The sequence below is a fragment of the Mustela erminea genome, chromosome X (genome assembly GCF_009829155.1).
Source record: "Mustela erminea isolate mMusErm1 chromosome X, mMusErm1.Pri, whole genome shotgun sequence".
NCBI lineage: Eukaryota > Metazoa > Chordata > Mammalia > Carnivora > Mustelidae > Mustela > Mustela erminea.
Window position 1 is genome coordinate 26,335,043 of NC_045635.1, and position 15,331 is coordinate 26,350,373.

A 15,331-nucleotide genomic window follows, 5' to 3' on the forward strand; every position below is an offset into this window, starting at 1 on the left:
ACAGGAAGTTCACCTGAGTAAATCAGTCACCTTGGTCCCCTTCCCACTAAGTCGCTTTTAGTACCTAAGGGAGATCTATCAACAGCAGAGGATTAGGATTAGGGCAAAGATTTTCTGAGGTTTTGTCTTCCCAGAAAGTTAGCAAGAAGAACTTTAATTGCAGCCCTGGCAAACCATCAGGGGTCCTGGTAGCTTCCCATTTATACTAGCCATTAAAATTTAATGGGTTTCAGGTTCCTTAAGAGCCATAGGTCTTAAAATTTAAATGACTCCATACCATGTCTAAGTTATTCTCTGGTAAAGAAATTTTTCAGATTTCCACACCCCAAATGAGCACCACACCCTTAGAGCAAAGCCCAACAGCAAAGAGGGTATATGGTTCTTTGTCACCTGATATACCTTCTCAATAGAATTACAACTGCTCAGGGTGCCGGGGTGGCTCAGTGGGTTGGGCCTCTGCCTTCAGCTCAGGTCATGATCTCAGGGTCCTGGGATCGAGCCCCACATCTGGTTCTCTGCTTGGCAGGGAGCCTGCTTCTCCCTCTCTCTCTCTCTCTCTGCCTGCCTCTCTGCCTACTTGCTATCTCTGTCAAATAAATAAATAAAATCTTAAAAAAAAAAAAGAGGTACCCCTGGGTGGCTCAGTGGATTAAGTCTCTGCCTTCAGCTCAGGTCATGAACTCAGGGTCCTGGGATCGAGCCCCGCATCGGGCTCTCTGTTCAGTGGGGAGCCTGCTTCCCCCTCTATCTCTGCCTGCCTCTCTGCCTACTTGTGATCTTTGTCAGGTAAATAAATAAAATCTTTAAAAAAATTACAAAATAAAATTAAAAAAGAAAAAAAAAAAAGAACTACAACTGCTCACTAAAGACTGGGAAGTCTTTAACCCATAACCCATAACCCAACTCACAAAGTCAATCACCTAACACTCAAAAATACGAAAAAAGAAAAATACCTGATCATAAATGCCAGTGAATATATATAAATATACATAAAGAAGAAAGCAGAAATAAGTACATACCTATCAATAATTACTTTAAATGCAAATGGACTAAAGCACCAATAGAAAGATACAAGGTAAGGGGCACCTGGATGGCTCAGTCTGCACAGCATGCAACTCCTGATCTCAGGGTCATGAGTTCAAATCTCATGCTGGGTGTGGGGCCTACTTAATTAAAAAAAAAAAAAACAGATACCAGGTCAATGAATTAAAAAAACAGGATTCATCTATATGCAGTCTACAAGACACTCACTTCAGAACTAAAGACACATGTGGACTGAAAGTGAAGGGATGGAAAAGCATTTATCATACAAATCAAGTGAGAAAACAAACAAACAAAAAAAGCCAGAGTATATGGGGAAATTGGGTGGCTCAGTCAGTTAAGGCTCTGACCTTCTCATTTCAGCTCAGGTCTTAATCTCAGGCCATGGTTTCAGGCCCCGTGTTGTGCTCCACACTGGGTGTGGAGCCTATTTAAAAAACAAAACAAAACAAAACAAACAAACAAAAACTTACTATGTACAAGAGCCAGGGTAGCAATACCTACATCAGACAAAATAGACTTTAAAATGAAAATTGTAGCAAAAGACAAAAGCCTTACATAATAATAAAGGAAACAATGCAGTAAGAGGATATAAAAGTTGTACATATCTATGCACCCAGCATAGAAGAACCAAAATTCGTAAACCAATTATTAACAGACAGAAAGGGGAGAAACAGACAGTAATAATAGTAGTGAACTTTAACACCCCACTTACATCAACAGATCATTCAGACAGAAAATGAAAAGGAAAGAATGGCTTTAAGCAGCACATTAGACCAGACAGACCTAACAGATATGCACAGAACATTCCATCCCAAAACAGAATACACATTCTCTTCAAGTGCACATGAACATTCTCCAGAATAGATCATGTAAGGCCACAAAACAAGTCTCAGTGAAAACTGAAAACACATCAACCATCTTTTCCAACCAAAACAGTATGAAACTACAAATCAATTACAAGAAAAAATTCCGGAAAAACACAAATACACGCAGGCTAAAACAACATGATACTAAAAAAATGGGTCAACCAAGAAATCAAATGGGAAATCAAAAAATACATAGAGACATATGAAAATGAAAATATGCTGGTCCAAAATCTTTGGGATGCAGCAAAAACAGTTCTACGAGGGAAATTTATAGCAATACAGGCCTTCCTCAAGAAATGAGAAAAATGTCAGATAAACAATCTAACCTTATTCCTAAGGAAGCTAGAAAAAACAAGGCCCAAAACTAGTAGAAAGAAGGAAATAGTAAAGACTACAGGAAAAATAAATGACATAGAGACTACAATAAAAAATGATCAATAAAATGAGGAGCTTGTTCTTAAAAGATAAAATTGATAACCATTAGCCAGATTCATCAATAAAAAAAGAGAGCTCAAATAAATCAGAAATGAAAGAGAAGTAACAAACTGACACCACAAAAACACAAAGGACTGTAACAGACTACTACCAAGGGGCGCCTGGGTGGCTCAGTGGGCTAAAACCTCTGCCTTCAGCCCAGATCATGATCCCAGGTTCCTGGGATGGAGCCCCACATCAGGATCTCGGCTGAGCAGGGACCCTACATCTGCCTCTCCCTCTCTCTGCCTGCCTCTCTGCCTACTTGTGATCTCTATCAAATAAATAAATAAAATCTTTAAAAAAAAGAGAAAGACTGGGGCACCTGGGTGACTCAGTGGGTTAAGCCGCTGCCTTCAGCTCAGGTCACGATCTCAGGGTCCTGGGATCGAGCCCTGCATCAGGCTCTCTGCTCAGCGGGGAGCCTGCCTCCTCCTTTCTCTCTCTCTGCCTCTGCCTACTTGTGATCTCTGTCTGTCAAATAAATAATAAAATCTTAAAAAAAAAAAAGAGAGAAAGACTACTACCAAAAATTATGCAGCATGAAAATGGACAACCTAGAAGAGATGGCTAAATTCCTAGAAACGTACAATTTTCTAAAACTGAATCAGGAAGAAATAGAATATTTGAACAGAATGATTACTATAATAGGTAAAACCGAATCAGTAATCAAGAAACTTACAAAAAGCAAAAGTCTAGATCCACATAGCTTCACAGGTGAATTCTACCAATTATTTAAAGAGTTAATACCGGGGCACCTGGGTGGCTCAGTGGGTTAAAGCCTCTGCCTTCGGCTCAGGTCATGTTACCAGGGTCCTGGGATCGAGCCCCACATCAGGCTCTCTGCTCAGCAGGGAGCCTGCTTCCTCCTCTCTCTGACTGCCTCTCTGCCTACTTGTAATCTCTCTCTGTCAAATAAATAAATAAAATCTTAAAAAAAATAAAATTCTTTGCCAGAAAAATATTTTTAAAAAAATAAATAAAAAGTTAATACCTATCCTGAACAAAGTATTCCAAAAAATAGGAAAAAAAATTCCCTAATCATTCTATGAGACCAGCAGTACCCTGATACCAAAACCAGACAAAGATATTAGAATAAAAGAAAATTACAGAGAAATATCCCTGATGAAAAGAAATGAAAAATCCTCAACAAAATGTGAGCACACCAATTCATTATTACATTAAAAGAATCATTCACTGTGATCAAGTAGGATTTATTCCAGGGATGCAAAGGTGGTACAATACTCAAAAATCAATGAGACATCAAATAATCAAGATAAAGGATAAAAAACCTTATGATTATCTCAACAGTTGCAGAAAAAGCACTTGACAGAGTACCACAACCACTCACGATAAAAACTTCCAACAAAGTAGGATAAGAGTGAACATACCATAACACAATAAAACACACATATAAAAACCCACAGCTAACAGCATACTCAATGATGAAAAAGTGAGAACTTTTCCTCTAAGATCAGGAAGACAAGGATGTCCACGCTCACCACTTTTGCTCAACATAGATCTGTCAGACAAGAAAAAGAAAAAAAAAGGGGGGCACAAAGTTGTAGAGAATAAGTAAACCTATTTGCAGTTGACGTGATACTACATAGAAAAAACCCTAAAGCTTCCACCAAAAAATTAGAACTGATCAATGAACTCAGTAAGTTGCAGGATATAAAATTAATATACAGAAATATGTTGCATTTCTACACATTAATAATGAAGTAGTAGAAACAGAAATTAAAACAATTCCATGTAATTTCACCAAAGAGAATAAAATTCCTACAAATAAACTTAACTAAGAATGTGAAAGACCTGTATTCTGAAAACTATAAAACGCCAATGAAAGAAACTGAAGAGACACAAATGGAAGGATACTTCGTGCTCAGGGATTAGAATAATTAATATTTTAAAATATCCATAATACCCAAAGAAATCTATACATTCACTGTAATCCCTATTGAAACACCAAGAGCATTTCTCACAGAACTAGAACAGATAACACTAAACACCGTGACAAGCCAAAGCAATCTTGAGAAAGAACAAACCTGGAGGTACTACAATCCCAGATCTCAGGACATACTATAAAGCTGTAATAATTAACACTATGCTACTGGCACAAAAACAGATACATAGATCAAAGAAACAAAATAGAAGGCACAGAAATAAAGCCACACTTAGTCAATTAATCTATGACAAAGGAGGTAAGAGTATACAATGGGGAAAGGAGTCTCTTTAATAAATGATGCTGGGAAAACCGAACAAGCTACAGGCTAAACAACGAAAATGGATCACTTTCTTACACCATACACAAAAATAAACTCAAAATGGATTGAAGACATAAATCTAAAACCTGAAAATACAAAACTCCTTGAAGAAAACATAGCTAGCAGTTTCAGAGACATCAGGCTTAGCAACATTTTTCTAGATATGTCCCCCAGGCAAGGGAAACAAAAGCAAAATTAAACTATTGGAACTACACCAAAATAACAGGCTTTTACACAACAAAGAAAAGCATCAACAAAATGAAAAAGCAACCTACAGAATGAAAAAAGACACTTGCAAATACATTAACTGATAAGGGGCTAATATCCAAAATATAAAAAGAACATCTAACAACTCAAGGCCAAAAAAACCCCTCAAGTAATCTGATTAAAAAATGAGAAGACCTGAATGGACATTTTTCCAAAAAAGATATACAAATGGAAGACACATAAAAAGATGTTCAGGGGCACCTGGGTGGCTCAGTTGGTTAAGCCTCTGCCTTTGGCCCGGGTCATGGTCTCAGGGTCCTGGGATTAAGCCCTTCATTGGACTCCCTGCTTGGCAGGGAGCCTGCTTCCCCCTCTCTCTGCCTGCTGCTGCTCTGCCTACTTGTGATCTCTCTCTCTCTCTCTCTCTCTCTCTCTGTCAAATAAATAGATAAAATCTTAAAAAAAAAAAAGATGTTCAGTCATTACGGAAATGCCAATCACAATGAGATACCACCTTAAACCTGTCAGGATGGCTATTTCAAAAAGCCAAGAAATACCAAGTGTTGGAAAGGATGTAGAGAAAAGGGAATCTTCACTCATTGTTGGTGGAAATATAAATGAGTATAGCCACTGTGGAAAACAGTATGGAGGTTCCCCAAAAAATTAAAAATAGAAATATTATATAATACAGTAATTCCACTACTGGGTCCTTACCCAAAGAAAATGAAAACATTAATTTGATATCTGCACCCTTGTGTTTACTGCAGCATTATTTACAATAGCCAAGATATGGAAACAACCCAAGTGCCCATCCATAGATGAACGAACCACTGAAGATGTCGCGTGTATGTATGTGTGTGCGTGTAATGGAGTATTACTCAACCATAAAAAATTGTATCTTGGCATTTGAGACAACATAGATGGGGACCTAGAAGGTATTGTGCTAAGTGAAGTAAGTCAGAGAAAGACAAATACCATATGATTTCACTTACATGTAGAATCTAAAAAGCAAAACACAGTAAAACAGACTCTTAAATGCAGAGAACAAGCTGATGGTTGCCATACGGGAGGTGGGTGGGGGAATGGATGAAACAAAAGGGAGTAAAATGTACAAACTTCTAGTTATAAAATAAGTTAAGTCACTTAAATGAAAAGTAACATAGGGAATATAGTCAGTTACATTGTAATAATGTTGTCTGGTGACAAGATGGTGACTACACTTATGGTGAGCACTGAGTAATACACAGAATTGTTGAATCAGTGTATTGTACACCTGAAGCTAATATAACATTGTACACTACTTATACAGCAATTTTATTTTATCTTATTTTATTTTAAAGATTTTATTTATTTATTTGACAGAGATCACAAGCAGGCAGAGTGTCAGGCAGAGAGAGAGAAGGAAGCAGGCTCCCTGCAGAGCAGAGAGCCTGATGCGGGGCTCGATCCCAGGACCCTGGGACCATGATCTGAGCCGAAAGCAGAGGCTTTAACCCACTGAGCCACCCAGCCGCCCCTATACAGCAATTTTAAAAAGAAGAAAGCAGTCTTGAGTTCCCCAAGAGGCGTTAACAGCTCAAAAACGGATTAGATATTTCAGGTTAGCCAAGTAGCCCTATTAAAATGAGGAAAAATCTTCTACAGAGAAAGAGTACAGCTAATAATGGCAGAAGTGACCAAATTAGAAAAATCACTACTTTGTTTTATTTATTTATTTATTTAGTAAACTCTACCCCCAATGTGGGGCTTGAACACATAACCCCAAGATCAAGCCTCATATGCTCTACCAATTCAGCCAGCCAGGCACCCCTCAATTTCCTAATTTTTAATTAAATAACTAATCCATGCACTGGTAATCAATGGATGATAAAAGAATGAGGTAAAAAGTGGGGTTCCATGAGGGGATCAGGATGTTATCACCTGAACCTGCAACAAATCAAACAAACTACATAGAAAAGTTATTTAGAGAACTGGGGAAACTCGAACATGGACTAAATATCATATAAGCTATTAAGAAATCATTATCAAGGGTGCCTGGGTGGCTCAGCAGGTTAAAGCCTCTACCTTCTGCCCAAGTCATGATCCCAGGGTCCTGGGATCGAGCCCCACATCAGGCTCTCTGCTCAGGAGGGAGCCTGCTTCCCCCTCTCTCTCTGCCTGCCTCTCTGCCTACTTGTGATCTCTGTCAAGTAAATAAATAAAATCTTTTTTTAAAAAAGAAATCATTATCAGGTGTGTTGTATATGATCATAAATTGCGGTAATGCAAGATAATGTGCTGCTTTAGAGACATATTATTTAGGAATAAAATAATGTCTTAGATACGCTATAAATCCTCAGCAAAATAGTGGAGTAGGGGATGAGGAAACAAGTATGGTGAAATGTTGATGACCACAGCACAGAGGTTCACTAAACTTAGTGTACATTTCAAAATGTTGGGGCGTCTGGGTGGCTCAGTGGGTTAAAGCCTCTGCCTTCAGCTCAGGTCATGGTCCCAGGGTCCTGGGATCCAGCCCCGCATCAGGCTCTCTGCTCAGCAGGGAGCCTGCTTCCTCCTCTCTCTCTGCCTGCCTCTCTGCCTGCTTGTGATCTCTGTCTATCAAATAAATAAATCAAATCTTCAAAATGTTCACAAAAAGGGTTAAAATAAAAGCAATCAAATAGAGTCACTGCAGAGTCTAAGGAGAAAACAACAATGAATTCAAATTAACATTTAAAAGAACACTTTCATTACTTTTTACAGAGACTGCAGAAAAAGCTGCAGATATAAGACTACTGCAAGAGTTCTTAAGGCAGTCCACAGTCCAAAGATAAAATCCTTAAAAAGCCAACACTATTTATTTTAACTATCAATTTAATACTAATGTTAGTAACCGTATTATTAATTATAATGATCACATTATCATTTATAACTGATTATACTGCACATATTAATTTAAGTATTTATTGAAAAGTTATTATATGCAGGCTCTGCAGTAAGTGGTAAAGGAAGACTGGGAAGCCCATTCCCGGTTTAAAGCTTCCACCTGAGCTGGTGAAAAAGAACATAACCCATACACTAATAACAGAGTTCAGAGAAAGGAGAGATGGGTTCAGGTAAAGCAAACGAAAGAAAAATAACCAAACGAAAGAAACGAAATAACCAGTTAACCAAAGAAAAATAACCAAAGCAGACAACAAAATAGATACAAGATTTTAAAAAAGGAAGGGGGAAAATGCAAAAGTTCTGATGAGGATATCCAAAAAGATGATGGCACCAGTCACAGTTCTATCAAAATTTTATTTTTGTTTTTAAATATCGGAGAGTGAGCGAGAACTCATGTGGCAGAACAGGGACAGAGGGGCAGAGGGTGAGGGAGAAGAGGAGACCCCCCAGAGAGTGCAGAGCCTCACAGGGGGACTCAATCTCAGGACCCTGAGACGATGACCCGAACCGAAATCGACAGTAAGATGCCTAACCAATTGAACCACCCAGATCTATCAATATTTCAATGCATGACAGATTTGTCAGTGGGACAGGAGGCAAAACTAATAAATGAACTTTCAAGAAAAGAATCCTTAGACAGGGATCTAAAAAAAATAGTTCTTGAAAGAAAATGGAGTAATACTGAATGAAGCCACATCCTCATACCCTTAAACATGTAGTAAATGAACACTATGTAACTGAATATACTCCAAGTAAACAAGAACATTTGACATTCACAGACCCAATAAAAGATAACTGTTCAAGGTTACCCTATCAAGAGCATTGAAGTGAGATGTAAGCACCATGCAGAAGCACCATACTTCTGGCGAAGCAGTGACTCTATTGCTGCAAAAAAAAGGTCCAAGGGAGAAAAGCTTTTTGTTCTCCCTAAGATTCAGATGATCAGAGCAAACAAGATTTTTACTAGGATTTTAATCGAGTGATTAGAGAAGCAAGAAAAAAAGCCTTACAGAAGATATCCAGTAAGGGAGTTAGAGTTTGATTTTAACCATAAGAAGAATAAGGATGGCAAATGTGTTAGAAAAAAAGAAAGGTATCTCTCAGAAGTGGAAAAACAGAAGCATGTCTAAAGAGAGGGAAAGGACTGACTATACACGTGGGGATAAGAAAAGACAGTAACAAAAACAAGCTTTCCAACAGGGCAGAAGAGTTGGCAAATTCCAGAGCTAGTGGAAGGGGGTGGGGCAGGGGTGGGGGAGTCACTGAGGCTCAGATATGAAGGCATAATCTCCCAATTGTCTCAATCCTTAGGACATGAATTATGAAGTCATTCTGCCATTTAGTTTACAGAAAGAAAAAAGCATTAACATGACAAAACTAGGCAATCAGTGAGTATCTATAGGCAAGTTTTAACGGGTCACAAGAGGTGAAAAAAAAAATGCCCTAGTGGTCACAAAGGACATATGCCCTTAACCAGGTATAAAGCAACAGACAAGTCACTTAATTTCTCTTAGGCCCTGTTACCTAACCCTTTGTGTAATACACATAACTATCACCACTTTACCAGGCTATTATGTTAACTACACAAAGAAGGAAAATGTTCCTCACTTGCAAATAACTATATTAATTTATGAGGCTGTTTGAGAACTCTCACAGGACAGCAAAAAGGCATCTCTGCAGAATGGCATCTTTCTACTTTCAAAAGGACAGATATATATAATACCTACAAAGAGATAAACTAAGAAAGATGTAATGTTGGTAAAAGTGTAGCTAGGAAAGCATTCTTTTCCACAACATAAAAAAAATTAGTTGATACTGCATATCCCATTTTCAAGAGCAATTAAGAGGGATTCACGTTCTGAGACTCATTCCAGACACTATTTTTAGCTGAAACTTAAATACAACAAATGTGTCCATTGTCAAGGTCTAGAAACTGCCCAACATTGAAGAGACTTAAAACACTGAGTATTCTGGTAAAAGTTTCTTTATAATTTATACACACACACACAGAACATAACCTTTTAATAAAAATGTATAAAATTATCCAAGTGAGTACAAATACATAAAACAAAACTTAAAAGAGAACTAGGGGCTGAGTCTGAACTCTTAGAGAAACATAACAAAAGCATATTCTGCCATAAAGAGCCAACAGAAGGACCTCCTCTTTTGGTTATGGCACATTACTTGATTTAAACCAATCTTCCTGCTGAAGACATATAAACAGAACTACACAAAATAAAAGAAATGACTCTTACAGGGGCACCTGGGTGGCTCAATCAGTTAGGCATCAGCGTTTGGCCCAGGTCATGATCCCAGGGTCCTAGGATTAAGCCCCACGTCTGGCTCCCTCCTTGGCAGAGAGTCTGCTTCTCCTTCTCCCTCTGCCTCTCCCTGCCTCTCATGTGTTATCTTTCTCTCACACACAAATAAATACATAAAATCTTTTAATAAAAGGAACGACTTTTGTAAAAGATTGAAGAACCAACAGGATAGTGCTTTTGGATTGATTAAAGGATCAGAAGATTCTGAGAAGTTACCCAACAACTCAGAGGAAACTTAGGTTAAACTGCATCTGACAGCCTGACAGGCTGAGAAGGACAGAAGGAAATCCTCTTCTCCCATCTTCAGGTCAGGAAACTGAAGAGCAGTACCATATTAGTAAGGGTGAACAAGAAATCAATCAATCCATACACTGAATGGAATTTGGCCCTGAGTCAACTGGTTGGCCAAGAAAAAGTCTTAAAAATTGAGATGAGACTAAGTAATCCTGGATTCTCTCAAGCAGATGTCACAAAAATATGGGGCACCTGAGTGGTTCAAGTGGTTAAGCATCTAACTCTTGATTTTGGCTCAGGTCATGATCTCAGGGTTGTGAGATCCAGCCTTCTGTGGGGCTCTGCACTGGGTGTAGAGCCTACTTAAGATTTTCTTCCTCTGCTCCTTCTCTCCCCGCCACCGCCCCCCCGCAAAAAAAACACCAAACCAGATGCCACAAAAATAAATCCTTTCTGGAAGACATCCTTGGTCTCAATTTCTAAAATGATCTTTCAAATCCAATGCCCAGCATACAGTTGAGAACTAGACACTTGAGACAAGAAATAAAGATCAAATGCCAAAGAAATAGCAAACAACAAAAAGTGACTCAGAGGGACTCCAAATATTGGAATTACCAAATAGAGATTTTTAAATTACAACGTGAACCCAGCAATGAACTAAAATACCGTAAAAATTGACATAGAAGATTTTTAAAAGAAAAAGTAATTGTGATACTGAAAAATGCAAAAACCAAAATTAAGAATTCAATAAACAGGTTTAACAGCCGGTGGGATAGTAAATCAAAAGACAGATTAGGAAGAAAAAAAGCTTAGAGTACAGTGGAAGGCCTACCATACAATGTAGTTAATTGGAATCCCAGGAGAAAAAACAGTATGGGGCAAAAGCAATATATGAATAGCTGAAATTTTCCAAAAATGATAGATGATATCAGACCACATACTAAAGATTCTCAATGGGAACAACCGGGGCTTCAGTCAGGTAAGCATCCGGGTTCCACTCAGATCATGATGCTGGGGTTCTGGGATCAAGCCCCATGTCAGGCTCCCTGTTAGGCAGGGAGTCTGCTTCTCCCTCTCCCTCTGTACCACCACATGCTCCTGCACTTCCTCTCCCTTTCTCTCTCTCAAATAAATAAATAAGACCTTCTAAAAAATTCTCAATGAATTCCAAGCTCACAATCAACAAAGAAAAACTTAAATGCATGAGGGGGGAGGAGATTACTTTCAAAGAAGCAACACTTCAGATAGCTTAATTTGTAACAATAAACATGGAAGCTAAAACAATTTCTGAGGAGCAGAAAGAAAAACAACTGCCAACAACTGCCAACAACAACTGCAGAGAAAATATCCATCAAGAATGGAAATGAAATATATTTTCAGACAAGTAAAAACAGAATTCACTTCCAGCAAACCCAAAAAATCATAAAGCAAAAGAAAACTGATCCAAATTGGAAGGTGAGAGATACAGAAAAGAATAAACTTTCATGAAAGTTTAAGGAAGCAGTTTAAAACCTAACAAAACACTGTATAAAATATTGTTTTGTGGAATTTAAGATACACGCAGAAACTTATCTCTGAACTAAGTTATATACATTAAATATGTATACCTTTTATAAAAAAATATATACAGAAAGTGAAATTACATGACAAAAGCATATATGTCAGGAGGTGGTTAAATGGAACTAAGGAGTTTTAATATTCTTGCTTCAACCAAGAGGAAAGTAAAAGTATCACTTAACACTAAACTTTGATAAGTGAAATATACATGCTGTAAGCCCTGGGTAATCACAAAAAGAATTAAAGTGAATAGGTGATATTTGAACCAATAATGGAAAAAGTGATATAAAAGATAATCAAACTATGGGGCGCCTGGGTGGCTCAGTGGGTTAAGCCGCTGCCTTCGGCTCAGGTCATGATCTCGGGGTCCTGGGATCGAGTCCTGCATCGGGCTCTCTGCTCAGCAGAGAGCCTGCTTCCCTCTCTCTCTCTCTCTGCCTGCCTCTCTGTCTACTTGTGATCTCCCTCTGTCAAATAAATAAAAATAAAAACTTTAAAAAAAAAAAAAACCTAGAGGGGCACCTGGGTGGCTCAGTGGATCAAGCCTCTGCCTTCGGCTTTGGGTCACGATCTCAGAGTCCTGGAATCAAGCCCCGCATCGGGTTCTCTGCTCAGAGGGGAGCCTGCTTCCCCTCCTCTCTCTGCCTGCCCCTCTGCCTAACTTGTGATCCCTCTCTGTCAAATAAATAAATAAAGTCTTTAAAAATTTAAAAAAAACCCTACAAATAGATGTTGCTTTCAAGAGACCCATCCAAAACATAATGCAAAAAGACTAAAAGTAGAGGCACCTGGGTGGCTCAGTTGGTTAAGAGTCTGCCTTTGGCTTGGGTCATGATCCCAGGATCCTGGGATCAAGCACAGCATCCGGCTCCCTGCTCAGCAAGGAGCCTACTTCTCCCTCTCCATCTGCCGCTCCCCCTGCTCGTGCACATGCTCACTGTCTCTCTCTCTCTCTTTCTCTCTGTCAAATGGATAAATAAAATCTCTTTTAAAAAAACAATTAAAAGGAAAAGGATAGAAAAATACATCATGCAAACATTAGCCAAAGTAAAGATGCAATAGCTAAATTAGTTTCAGACAAAACAGACATCAAAGAAAAATCATCACCAGACTTAAAAGAGTCACTTCAAAAACAGTAAAACATTTAATTCACCACAACAATACAAGTAACTAAATTTGTATGCAACTAGTAACATGGCCTCAAATTATATACATAGGTAAAGTGGATACAATTACTAGGAGAAACAGACACAGGTCAGTATCACAGTGGCAGTTTTAAAAATCTCTCCCCCAGTCCCTGGGTGGCTCAGCTGGTTAAGCGTCTACCTACAGCTCAGATAATGATCCCCGGGTCTTAGGATCAAGCCCCACCTTGGGCTCTCTGCTGGGCAGGGACCTGCTTCTCCCTTTCCCTCTGCCACTCCCCCAGCTTGTTCTCTTTGTCTTTATCAAATAAATAAAATCTTTATATAAATAAAGATCTCTCTCGGTAGTTAAAAGAGTAAGATGACGAAAAATCTGTAATAATACTGATACAACACAGTTAACAAACTTCACCAATAGACACACACAGAACACTGAATCCAAGACCTACAGAACATACACTTGCCAAGCACTTACATTACAGAAAATGACCACAGGTTGACCATAAAGTAAATCTGAAGAATCTTAAAGTCACTCAAAGGAAGTTCTCTAAGAAAAATGTGATAAAGGCAGAAACCAATTACAAAATACACATACTTAGAAAATTCTCTTATTACTAGAACTTAAGAAATACAATTTTATTAAATAACCCATGGATCAAAAAGACATAACAATGGAAATCAGAAAATGATATGAAATAATGAAAATATTACCCCCCCAAATTATGGGATTCGTGTAAATACTTGAAAGTGAGATGTAATTTTTTGTTTCAAGTTTTATTATGTTCAGTTAGCCACCATATAGTACATCATTAGTTTTTGAGATAGTGTTCAACAAATTCATTAGTTGCATATAACACCCACTGCTCACCACAAAACGTGGGCTCCTTAATACCCATCACCCGGTTACCCCATCCCCCAACCCCCCTTTCTGTATCCCTCAGTTTTGTTTCCAGGAGTCCAGAGTCTCTTACAGTTTGTCTCCCTTGAAATGATAAGTTTTAAATCCACGTGTTAGGAAGGATAGAAGGTTGCACATTTATACCTAACTACCCCTGTTAAGAAGTTAGAATAAGAAAAGCAAAGTAAATTCTAAATAAGTAAAAGGAAATAATGAACATAAAAGCAGATATTAACAAGACAGAAAAACACCCCAAATGGGTTTTTTGTTATTGTTGTTTTTTAAAAATTACTCTAATTGCTAAACCTCCACAGAAATTTTATTTTATTTTATTTTATTTTATTTTATTTATTTTGAAAGCAAAAGAGAGAGAGCGCTCCCGTGCAGAAGCATGAATGTGGGGGAGGGACGATGGAGAAGCAGACGCCCTGCTGAGCACAGGACTTGATCCCAGACCCAAAGATCATGACCTGAGCAGAAAGCAGATGCTTAACCGACTGAGCCACCCAAATGCCACGGAAATTATTTTTAAAAGCGGGGGGGATATACATATATCCAGTAACAAATGAAAAAGGCCCAAGAGAAATAAAAATAGACAACCGCATGAAAACTTGTACATGAATGATTACGGTAGCTTTTATCCACAGTAGCCAGAAAATAAAAATCACCCAAATGTCCATCAATTGATAAATGAATAAATAAAATGACATATTCATAAAATGTAGTATTTTCTGGCAATAAAATATAAAACTGATAAATGTTACAATACAGGTAAACCTTAACATTATGAAAAGTGAAAGAAAGCCGTTCACAAAAGACCAAATATCATATGATTCCATTTATATGAAAATTGCAGAATAAACAACTCTATAAGGGGAAAAAGGACTTGTGATTACCTAAGGCTGATGAAGAGGGAAGAGAGTTTGGGAGATAATGGGGAGCAGGATTTCTTTCTGGGGTGATGAAAATGTTCTAAAATTGATTATGATGATGGTGGACAACTCTATGAATGTATTAAAAACCACTAAATTGAGTGGCACCTGGGTGGCTCAGTAGGCTAAGCATCTGCCTTCAGCTCACATCATGATCCCAGGGTCCTGGGATGGAGCCCCTTGTTGGGCTCTCTGCTCAGCAGGAGCCTTGCTCCTCCTGATTGTGCCCTCTCTCTCTTTCTGTCAAATAAAAAAAAAATTAAATTGTATACTCAAAGCTGTTTTAAAAAGGAACAGAAGGAACAGAAGGGAGGACTATCACTAAGAAATCTGTACACATTAAATGACAAAAAAGTGTAACTGTAATGCCAATACATTTGAAACTTCAGACAAAACAAAGTTTTACAAATATATGCTTTACCAAATGGTCGTGAGAAAAAATAAAGACACATATTTAGCAT

The 15,331-nt window shown here is 38.1% G+C and overlaps 1 protein-coding gene across 3 annotated transcripts in view; it reads right to left on the bottom strand.

Moving 5' to 3' along the window:
• Positions 1-15,331, bottom strand: part of TAB3 (TGF-beta activated kinase 1 (MAP3K7) binding protein 3) — an 87,890-nt gene that overhangs the window by 54,733 nt on the left and 17,826 nt on the right. The gene's annotated exons all lie outside the window — the stretch shown is intronic.